This window comes from Pagrus pagrus, assembly GCF_965226575.1.
Source record: "Pagrus pagrus genome assembly, chromosome: 20".
Classification (NCBI taxonomy): Eukaryota; Metazoa; Chordata; class Actinopteri; order Spariformes; family Sparidae; genus Pagrus; species Pagrus pagrus.
Window position 1 is genome coordinate 27,063,359 of NC_140207.1, and position 11,342 is coordinate 27,074,700.

The 11,342-nt window shown below is 38.5% G+C and overlaps 1 long non-coding RNA gene across 3 annotated transcripts; it reads right to left on the minus strand.

Moving 5' to 3' along the window:
* Positions 1 to 27: 27 nt before the first annotated feature.
* LOC311249101 lies at positions 28 to 10,910 on the minus strand. Of its 3 annotated transcripts, XR_014621114.1 has the most exons (11): positions 10,852 to 10,910; positions 3,767 to 3,846; positions 2,957 to 3,643; positions 2,763 to 2,808; positions 2,581 to 2,672; positions 2,369 to 2,497; positions 1,972 to 2,109; positions 1,542 to 1,812; positions 1,271 to 1,455; positions 1,013 to 1,054; positions 28 to 858 (listed from the first exon to the last, which is right to left on the minus strand). It is a non-coding gene; the product is annotated as an uncharacterized lncRNA (long non-coding RNA). The 3 variants fall into 3 exon arrangements; XR_014621112.1 differs by lacking the exon at positions 1,972 to 2,109 and having other exon boundaries at positions 2,369 to 2,479; XR_014621113.1 differs by lacking the exon at positions 1,972 to 2,109.
* Between the last annotated feature and the right edge of the window lie 432 nt (positions 10,911 to 11,342).

Below are 11,342 nucleotides of genomic sequence, written 5' to 3' on the forward strand. Positions count from 1 at the left end.
AATGTTCAGTAAAACCCGCTGTTTGTTCTGTCACCTTACGTTTATTCGGCTCCACCCCTACTATATAATTACATATTTATATGGGAATTTTATATGAAACAATTTTACATTTTATATGAAACATTCTGTTACATCATTGCAAGTTTTCCTCAAAATCACCATTTCCCGAAGATTATGTTTTAATGTTCTAATTATCATTTAATCATAATTTATGAATGTTAGCAGCAGCAGGATCAGCAGCTTGGAGAGCTCCACAACAAACATTCCACACAGTTCCTGTATTATCTTTCTGATTTATGGCAAATAAAATATGGTTTGGGGTAACATCACAACGTGGAAATGAAAGACCAACACTAGTTATCATTTTAGGGTTTAAAAATCCTTGGACATATTCATTGTTGATCAAAAATGACCATTTCCAAATACTATTATGAACAACAAAAATTATACTACTAGTAATAAACAATATAGCACTTTTTAAAAACATGTTTTCCAACTGCTTCACATTTCAAAAAATCACTTATAAATCAGTATAACAGACATGCAATAACATTTCATATTTAAAATGTATTTTCAAACTTATTGCACAGGGTATATGCAGGAATGCAAAAGTTTATTTCAATACCTTTATAAGGCTTTTTATCGACCTCAAAATATTTTAAGACCTCATTCGGTCGGTGGAGGAAGTGGTGTAGGACTTCATTAACAGGAACAGGAAGCAGGAGGCAGAAGAGGACATTGATGAACTTGTGGACAGTGAGCGAGCCCCATGAGGTGATCTATAAGGTGGTGTAGTTATCCGTCATGTAGGCCCCAGGCGTATTAGGGCTCCAGTGGGTTATACTGTTGTTCTTTACACTGTTGGGGGGGGGGGGCGGGGTCCAGAACAAATAGTTTTATACGTTATAGTAATCAAGTTTTAGATGGTTAAATTTTAGACAGTGACAGAAAATACTTAAATGCCTGTAGTGTAACGTTTCATGGTGTATGTGAGTAACCATGTGTTAGTTACCTTCATTCAAAGCTGAGTAGTGTCTGTCCATTTACGCATGGGCTGTGGGTTTCAACATACAAAGGTTGGGTTGGTTTTTGGAACGCATTTAGAAAAATATGTTTAAAATTTATAGCTAGGAATTTGTAAAAAGTAAAGACATTTTCTTACTGTCCCTGTTTTAATCCTAACATTTAAATGATTAGCTGTGTATTTGTATTGTTTCAAAACATGTTTGCTATAATGATTAAACACTTAATAGTGTGGAGAGTCACTCACTCATTACAAATTGAAGAGCACGCAGGTATATATCCTGACCAAAGGATAAGGAGTCAGAGTTAGGATTCACTTCAAGTTGCAGCAGAGCAAGATTCTCTGCAGACAGGGGGGATTGGAATGTCAGGAACAACAACCCCATGGTCAGTGTCTTCAGATACCTCCTCCTGATGGTCTATGTGCTGCAGCTGCATGGCCCAACAAACAAATGAGTGATAATAGACAAAGTGCTTAAGGGAAAAACTGTCATGCAAATCAAGTATTACATGCCCACCTCTGCATAGTTTGGCTCAGGCACAGGTGCTTGGAGCATTCCAATGTTCCACATCTGTTGAGGTGTAAGGTTTGCCTCTGTGCTGATCGGGTGGTTGTTCCAACTGTCTGTGAAATGCTGTAGATCTGACCGCGGACGAGGTATGAACACATATTGCACACAGAAGAGGTGGATAGACAGGTCAATGAAGCCCTCTTCCTCCAAGCTGTGTAGTGCGTTGTAGTACTTTGACGTTACAGAACTCCAAACATCTCTCCATAAGCGTTCCACCCTGAAAAAAGGCAGACAGACAATGGTTAGAAAAAGAAACACTGATGTTATCTGTTCATAAGTAAATGGCATTTATGGTTTTTAAGTGGTGCAGCCACTTTTATGCCAGTGTGTGTGTGTGTGTGTGTGTGTGTGTGTGTGTGTGTCCGTCAGTTCACACCAGGATATTCCAATCAGGAGTGGAGAGTATAGGAGAGAGCGAGCTGAAATCTGTGCCAAGGTTTGTGACCGCTGTTCAATATAAGAGATGACTGCCAACTATAACCAGCATGCCATGGAGCTTGTTGAAAGCAGCCATCTTGACAGAAGAGGGTAAACCAACATCCGGTCAGACTGACACATGATTGACCAACAAATGGACACAAATTGATAACGTAAATAATGCTTCCTGTCAGTCACATTAATAAAACACAAGTTTACCTTCAGTTCTGTCAAAGTAGCTGCTATAAAAAATGGTCTATTGTTGCAAAGCAGCAGAGCACTGCTTACTCCACCACTCTGAGTAGGATTATCAAAAAAGCAGATGTCAAGTGTAGATGCGAAGTTCACTTAATTACCTCTGGTTATGGGCACTTTTGCCTGCAATAAAGCTTCCACGGCCTGTTCCTCGGACAGTAAACACGCACCTGGCTATGTCGACATTTTCCACCCCTTGATCAGCTCTCACTCTGAAAGAAAAGCAAATGCTTTCCCCCCCCATATATGACATAACTTCATAATCTACAGCAGCATGTCATTCTTTTATTTCTCCTGCAATTTGAATATATACCTTGAGGGCCATCCATTTCTCTGAACACCCTCAATGAAGAATCCAAAAGCAGTTGCTGCTTTGTTGTTAGCAGCTGCGTCCAGATACATAATCTATGAAAGAGGTAGACGCATACCATGTATGTTTTAGAGTTGTTCATGAGGGTTAATATGTTGTGAATGAATAGAAAATGAAATATCTACCTTCCTGGAAAATCCATCTATTCCTCCAAAGATGACGATGTTATACCTTTAAAAAATGCATTTGAAAAAATATATAATTCATTGTGTATTACAGGCTCATGTAGAATTCCCACATCATACAACACAGTAAATTGGTCAACAAGCAACGTCATACAAACGTAAAATAAGTTCTGCCAGACAAGACATTCATTTACCTTATCAGTTTATGATTTGTATCAATGTGGACGAGAGACAGGGGAGCAGGAACAGAGTAGCTTCGTCAAGCAATGCAACGAAGCTGGATCATCCTGGCAATGATACCTGCACCATCTACACGCTGCAACGACAGCCTCACTCTTTTCCATTGAAGACGAAGGCCCATTGCTTGGAGACTTCCTTTGACCATTCTGTAGCCTGCATGCGGCATCCTTGCCTTAATGGCCCTGACTTTCTGGTCTAATTCTTCATTGGAAATTACAGAATAGCATGCCCTCACTGACATGTTGTGGTCCTTCATTCTTCTGTAAAGGGTTGACTGTGAAATGCCATGCATTTCTGCTAAATGAACTAGAGGTAAAGAGGTATCCAGCAGCGTCTGTAGTGTGTCATGACTCATTTGTAGTTCTGGCCGTCCTACATTCCCACTCCAACAAGTGGTGGCTACATCATTAAATAATGGAGGAACAGGATTCTGTGACAGATGTGAACTGAGCACTAAAGTCAACTGTTGCAGACCATCAGCCAGCTCTGCAGGAATATCCATGTATTGGGTGCCAGCTTGAATAAACTGCAACTCTTGAGTGCACACAAACAGGAGGTACTCAAAATCAATGGGTACTCTATTGATGACAGAAACCAACCTATCCCTTAACCTCAGTAACAGCTGTTGTGCCATTGGATGCCTGCAAATTAAAATTTAGCAGAATAAGAGGAGCAATATTTTTAACACAGCTTTTTTAAATTCATGTATATGGCTGAGAAGAAGGGCCAAAAAATCCCCATAGCATGAAAATCAGTTAACTTACATGACAGCTTGGGTGGTGCATGGAAAAGAGGCGGTTTGCTGAAGGTGGAGGTAAAAAAAAATCCTCAGGATCAGGTGAACCTTTAAACAGGAAGGTACATTTACTCATCTGAATACAAGTTCATCTGTATGTCTGTATGTGTGTGTGTGTCAGCCAAGGTAATTGGGAATACAATATGAAGACTACGCACTAGAGGAGAGAAGAGAGGACAGAAGTGAAGAGAAGTTCTGTCTTTTCAGTTGGATAATGTATCAAGACTCTAAGCTGAAGGTGCCTATAAGTGCTGTTTTTAATCTTATTGTGTGTGTTGATTTGACAGGGCACCTAGAACTTGTGGGGAATAGCCTTCAAGGTCAAGGAACAACTTTCAAAAATAGGACAGTGGTGTTTACTGTGTATCAAATTGTATTTTGAAGTGATAGTAAGGCTTTTTAAAGTGTACTTGTATGAGATAGTCAGTGCGTTACCAGGGCCGTAGCCAGGATTTTTGAAATACTGAGGTCAACATTCGGCAGGACCCCCCCCCCCTGGAAAAAACAAAACAAACACACAGTACCATGTTGCTGATGAAACATTTATTTTAGTGTGTCTTTGTATGAATGCGTTGCTGTAATCGTAAAATAAATATATATAAAACTATAACTGAAGTATTTGAGTGTGTGTGTGTGTGGTGTTGCTGCCTCACAAAAAACTACAACTAAGATGATCTGTAACTGTACACATGAAGTGTTTGGTATAGGCTATGGTGAGTGATTGAGTGAGTGAGTGAGTGAGTGAGTGAGTGAGTGAGTGAGTGAGTGAGAGAAAGAGAGAGACAGAGAGAGACAGACACAACCATTATTGCTATGATATAATATTGTTGTTGTTGTTTTTCATTTCTTTATTTTATGTATTATTATCATTATCATCATCATTTCATATGAACTGTATATATATATTTTTCATTATATATAACAACTTGTAACTGCCTAATGACACCCAATCTGTCTATAAGAGAGAGACAGCACTTCATCAGCACACACACACACAGGGTATACAGTATAAATGCATATATACTTTTTTATTTTATTTTATTATTTATTTTTTTATTTTATTTGTATATATTTGATTCTGTGCGTTGTATTTGTTTTGTTTCTTTGATTCTTGATGCTTTGGCAACATACTTCTCGTAACATTCATGCCAATAAAGCGAATTTGAATTTGAGACAGAGAGAGAAAGAGAGAGATATACTAAATTACTGAGCTAATAGAAAGTAGAACAACACTGAATAATTCATAATCACTTAACATTTAACATATACTTAACTTTTTATTTTTTGTTTTTATTTTTATTTTTATTTATTTGTTCATTTTGATCACATTATGTTTGTTTTTGCTTGTAAATCGGATATTAAGTGGTACACGATTCTGTTAAGGTAAAGAAAATAGCATCTTTTTCAATAAGTAGCTGGAACATTCAGGGCATATGCTCTTCAGTTTTTGGTTTGAAATCAACAAACCCTGACTTTCTGAAAAATATTAGAAATGTAGATATAACAATATTGAATGAAACTTGGAATCAAAACCAAAATCAATCTAACTGTCCAAACGATTATATAGAACTTATTATACCCTCTGTAAAACACAAGCATATTAAGAATGGCAGAGATTCAGGTGGTTTACTCATATGGTACAAAGGAGAATATAAAGATTACATCTCACCAGTTAAAAAAGGTACAAATCACATTTGGATTAAAATTCACTCAAATATTCTAGAAAACAACAGAGATGTCTATCTATGTGCAATATATATTCCACCCTCAAACTCCCCCTATTATGCAGAGGAGGTTTTTGAGGAACTCCAGAAGGAAATTTCCTTCTACCAAAGTTTAGGATCAGTCTTAATATGTGGCGAGCTTAATGCCAGAACTGGTAGAGAGCCAGACTTCATTAACTATGAAGGAAACAAACATATTTTCAAATGTCCCCCTTTGTACCAGACCTGCATAAACACACAAAGACAAAGCTATGATAACACGGTTAACAAAAATGGCAAACAGGTACTACAACTGTGTAAAGGTTTGGGTCTGTACATTGTTAATGGCAGAGTCAGAGGAGACTCTCTGGGCAGACTCACACAATGCTCTGTGTTAGGTAGCAGTGTTGTAGATTATGCCATTACTGACATTGAACCACAATATATAAATGCATTCACTGTATCACCACTACAGCCCTTTTCAGACCATAGCCAGATCACCTTATTTCTGAAAAAGTCATTGTCAACCACCATAAATCCAAATCCTGAGCCAAGGCTGTTTCCTCTACCGAGGAGATACAAGTGGACAGAGGAGAGCACTGCTGCCTATACCGCTGCGCTAGACTCTGCTCAAATTCACAACATGATTGATATTTTTCTCAACACCCAATATCAGCCTGAAAGAGAAAATGTAAATCTGGCCACACATCACTTAAATACAATATTTACTCATTTGGCAAAAGAATCTTAATTCAAAATCTCACAAACTAAAAAATCCAGCATGAAACAAAAAGAGCGCTGGTTCGATAAAGAATGTGCTGTATCCAGACAGAACCTGAGAAAACTGTCAAACAGGAAACACAGGAACCCAAATGACCCGTTAGGACGGCTTGAATATGTCCAAGCCCTGAAAGAATACAAAAAACTCCTCTGTGTGAAAAAAATGCATCATATGGAGAGAGAACTCAACAAAATTGAAAAAGCCATAAATGACAACACCTTTTGGAAATTATGGAAAAACATCAACAGAAACCCACGTACAGAGACCAACCCAATTCAAAATGGCAAAATCTGGAAAGATTACTTTGATGACCTCTATAAAAATCCAGAGTGTCAGGGTCTGAATCATAACCAAATTTTAACAATAGACAAACTGAAAGAACTAGAAAGGACAGTGAAGGACAACCGATGTGCCCTCGACCACCCCGTCACCATTAAAGAAATACAGCACAAAATCAAAACCCTTAAAAATGGAAAAGCTTGCGGTATAGACAGCATTAACTCAGAGATGCTGAAACACAGTAACTTAAAACTCCAACTTGCCGTGCAAAAACACTTCAACATGGTGTTGGCCTCTGGATATTACCCCAGTGTTTGTAATAAAGGTCTCATTTCTCCTGTATTTAAAAATGGAGACAGGTATAACCCCAGCAATTACAGGGGCATCTGTGTTCACAGCAACCTGAGTAAACTCTTCTGTAGCATCCTCAACTCCAGATTAATCACTTATCTCACTGAACATAATATTCTGTCTAGAAGCCAAATTGGCTTTTTACCCAAACATCAAACATCTGACCACATATACACTCTGCATACACTCATCCAACAGCATGTTCACAGAAAACACAAAGGAAAGATATTTGCATGTTTTGTAGATCTAAAAAAGATGTATGATGTAAGATGTAAAATGTATGATTTAATCAAATCCAAATATTCTGACAACCAGTGCTGTGTTAAAATTGGAAACAAAAGAACAGAGTTCTTCAAACAAGGAAAAGGAGTGCATCAGGGCTGCAACCTGTCTCCCACTCTGTTCAACATTTACATCAATAAACTGGCCACTCTTCTTGAACAGTCCTCAAGCCCAGGATTACATCTACAAGGCAAAGACATCAAATTCCTCATGTATGCAGATGACCTGGTTCTACTGTCCCCAACAGAACAGGGCCTACAGCAGAACCTCTCTCTGCTGGAGACGTTCTGTCAAAACTGGGCGGTAGATATCAACCTTGACAAAACCAAAGTCATGGTATTCCAGAAAAAGGCCAGGTTACAGGAGTCCAAACATGTTTTCAGGGTAAGAGTGAACACACTTCAGCATACAGTGGAATATAATTACCTGGGCATCACCATCAGTTCATCAGGCAGCTTTGACAAAGCAATAAACTCCCTCACAGAAAAGGCACGCAGGGCCTACCATAGCATCAAAAGCTCACTATATAAATTCAATCCTCCAGTTACAATTTGGCTAAAACTATTTAACAGTGTAATAAAACCCATCCTGATGTATGGAAGTGAAGTGTGGGGCCCTCTGATGACCCAGAGGCACACCTCATGGGACACAACACCCACAGAGAAACTCAACCTTCAATTCTGCAAGGAAATCCTCAAGGTCCACAGAAACTGTCCAAACCATGCACGTAGAGCAGAGCTGGGACACTTTCCTCTCTCTCTACACATGATCAAAAGGTCAATTAAGTTTCAGGTTCACTTAGCACAAGCTGATCCTGATTCCTATCACCACAGAGCCTTCCTCAGTAACAGCCTCTGTCCAGAGACAGACCCTCTGAGAAACACCAGAGAAACCTGCCACCTCAAAACCCAAGACCTCCAAACTCTCTCCAAAACTCATCTGATATCTATAGACAAAGAGAATAAAAAGACTTACATTGACAATTGGAAAAATCAAATCAAATCCATCAATAAATTGGAGTGCTATTGCTCACTGGACAGAGAGTCTTCTCCAGCACAATATCTGGTCAGCATACAAAACCCCAAACAAAGACAAACACTAACAATGTACAGACTCAGCGGCCATCAGCTGCAGGTTGAAACAGGTCGGCATAAGAAAGAGTGGAAGCCCAGAGAATTAAGAGTCTGTAAACACTGCTCTTCAGGAGAAATAGAAACTGAGGCCCATTTCCTCCTCTCCTGCCCCCTGTACCAAACTGAAAGAGAGGTTTTCCTCCAGCAGATCACTGCAGCAGATCCAACATATCAGGGAAAAACATGTGATGAGCTGTTAAAAGTCTGTCTGGGAGAAGATCCATCATTTGTAAAATTAGCTGCACAATACGTAACACTCTGCCATGAAACTAGAGAAACACACAAATGCTAACCACAACCATTACTGCTATGGTATAATATTGTTGTTGTTGTTGTTTTTCATTTCTTTATTTTATATATTATTATTATTATTATCATCATTTAATATGAACTGTATATATATATATATTTTTTTTTTTTAATTATATATAAGAACTTGCAACTGTCTAATGACACCCAATCTGTGTATAAGAGAGAGACAGCACTTCATCAAAACACACACACACACACACACACACACACACACACACAAGGTATACAGTATAAATATATATATTTTTTATTTATTTTTATTTTTATTTTTTATTGTATTATATTTGTATATATTTGATTCTGTGAGTTGTATTTGTTTTGTTTTCATTGACTCTTGATGCTTTGGCAACATAGTTCTTGTAACAGTCATGCCAATAAAGCAAAATGAATTGAATTGAATTGAGAGAGAGAGAGAGGGAGAGAGAGAGAGAGAGAGAGAGAGAGAGAACGAGAGAGAGAGTGGAGATCCTGCTCAGGCTTCTTAGCATCTCTATTGGCTGTCTGTTGCATCTGTAGGCTCGTTCGCTATTTTTCTCATTCTCTCAGCTTATTACAATTCTCACCTTTCCTCCTCTTTGCCTGATCATCCTCTGCCTTTCTTGCTGCAACAAATGATAACTTGGATTGATGCAGCCTCTTACCACCAGGTTGCATCTTTGCTCCGATTCATTTAATTGCCGTTCTAAAAATAGACACTTACACTTACAAGCCATCAAAATTGATGGCTTGTATAGTAAAATAACTAAACGACACTACTGAGCAGTTATAATTGAGAGTGCAGCAATACCCGTATCGATATCAATACTGCTTATCAATACTTCATATAATTTGATGCAAAAAATAAAGTATCACATTAATAAATTAATGTGTCATGCATACAGAGCACAGCACCTAGATACACCAAAACTTAGGACAAGCCAGAGTCCATTATCAATCAGCATTGCAATAAAATAGAAAAATACAACTTCAGACAACTTTCACTCACACACCTTGGAATAAAACATCTTACATAAACACATCAATAAATCAACACTGAATAAGGCAAGACTTGTAATTGGCTGACAGGACAATACTTTATGATATTAGAAATCTAAATAAATGTATACTAATTAAACACACCATCTTGTCTTCTTTTCCAAGGATTTTCATGAAACTAAGAGCTTTTGTGTCTCAACTGAATGCCAAATTTACCAGAAGGATCATTATTGGCACAATACTTTAAGCTAGTAACTACTTGGACACTATGTCAGACAATAAGCATCACTTCATTGAACTTCCAGATTTTCATATGGGGTTGTGTAATAACTACTGATAAATAATGCCTAACACAGTTAGTTAGCGCACCGAGCAACGGAATATATTATAAGTTACCGGCGGTATGCAACATATTTTGCCGACACTAGACATCAAACAAAAGCCAGATGCTAACATTACATCGAATGAAGTTGTTGTGAGCTGTAAACTCTCCACTGATAAGCAGAAGCTAGATTACAACGTTATCCCAGAGACTGACTAGTACCAGGATGGCCTCTTTCAATCCTCCGGGAAACTATCCTATTTCTGCCGCCAAGGGTTGCAAACTGTCCCGTTTTGGCCGTCGGGACGTCAGCGGATATAATACATCCACGGGGACGTCCCGTACTTTCATCATAATGATTTCGTCCCGTACGGGACGGCATATGTATGTCCCGCTCTCAAAATAAAAGCATCTGCCTGTGTGTCTGTGAGCGTTTGACTGCCTGTATGTGTGATGGTGGGGAGACCACTACCCGTGAGCGAGAGAGAGAGCGGGATAGTCAAATAGCTGTAATCCAGTGGGCTGTGTGAGAAGATAGACTCAGGCTCTGCATGACCTGTTGCTGCTAAACAGGCAGCGCTGCGGGCAACAGTTGGCCTGTGGACTGCTGTTTGACCACTAATGACGTTACTTATTATAACATAACATAGCACTAGCACATAGCAAGCCTCTGTGCTTAAGTGAAATAAACAATTCATTCAGTGTGCAGGGCCATCGGCTAACGTTATGAGCTAGCTAGCCGTTAGCGCACCCTGCTAGCCTGCCTGACAATATGACAGCGTTAGATATCTAACACCATCACACAAATTAGTCAACGTGAACCAAGTTAGCAAGCTTTATGTTTAATCGAAATATCAAACCGAGTAGGCTAATAACATGACACCAATCATTTTAATACTGTTTTGACCTACTTACCAACAACTCCACCACTGCTCCCTGGCCTGACTTGCTGGCGACCATGACTTGCTTGTCAGAAAGACGTCTTCTTCTTCTTCTTCTTCTTCTTCTTTGTTTTACTGGCGGACAGAAAGACGTCGTTGGTGTAGACACTTGTCACTCAAACATGTCTGACCAATGGGGAAGCACCCGCCCACTGCGGGATGTTTGTGTCAAAATAATTCAATCAAAAAAAAAAACGACTTAAAAACTTGTTTCACTTCATTAAAAAAAAAAAAATCTCTTCAAAAAAATGATTTTTTGCATTTGAGTTTTTTCTTTAATTGAGAATATTTTTTTTGATTGAAGCAACTTTTTTGGGATTGAATAATTAAGACACAAATGTCCTACCCATAATATGGCCCAAACACAAAAAAGATTACTTCAATCAAAGAAAACATTTTCAATCAAAAAAAGGGTGTTCAAATGCAATTTTTTGAGTCTCAAATATTGTTTTGCATTCAAAAACT